The sequence below is a fragment of the Morone saxatilis genome, unplaced genomic scaffold, assembly GCF_004916995.1.
Source record: "Morone saxatilis isolate NCDOM2014 unplaced genomic scaffold, NCSU_SB_2.0 Contig3, whole genome shotgun sequence".
Taxonomy (NCBI): Eukaryota; Metazoa; Chordata; class Actinopteri; family Moronidae; genus Morone; species Morone saxatilis.
Window position 1 is genome coordinate 23,431,495 of NW_023339873.1, and position 219 is coordinate 23,431,713.

The window sequence follows — 219 nt, forward strand, 5'->3', positions numbered from 1 at the left end:
GCAGGTCTAGACTGAACTCCTTAACATTATGAATAGACTGTTACAATGAACATTTTCGACAGCAGTCGAGCAGTGGCTTCTGCTGGGGTACGGCAACACCAATTGGACAAACATCATGCAGAACTGCAGTGCACCATAATACTAGAGTTGGTAGTATAATCATGGCAATTTGTTAAGTTTACTACGTTTATGTCGGCAATTTGAGCTACAGTAGCTCAT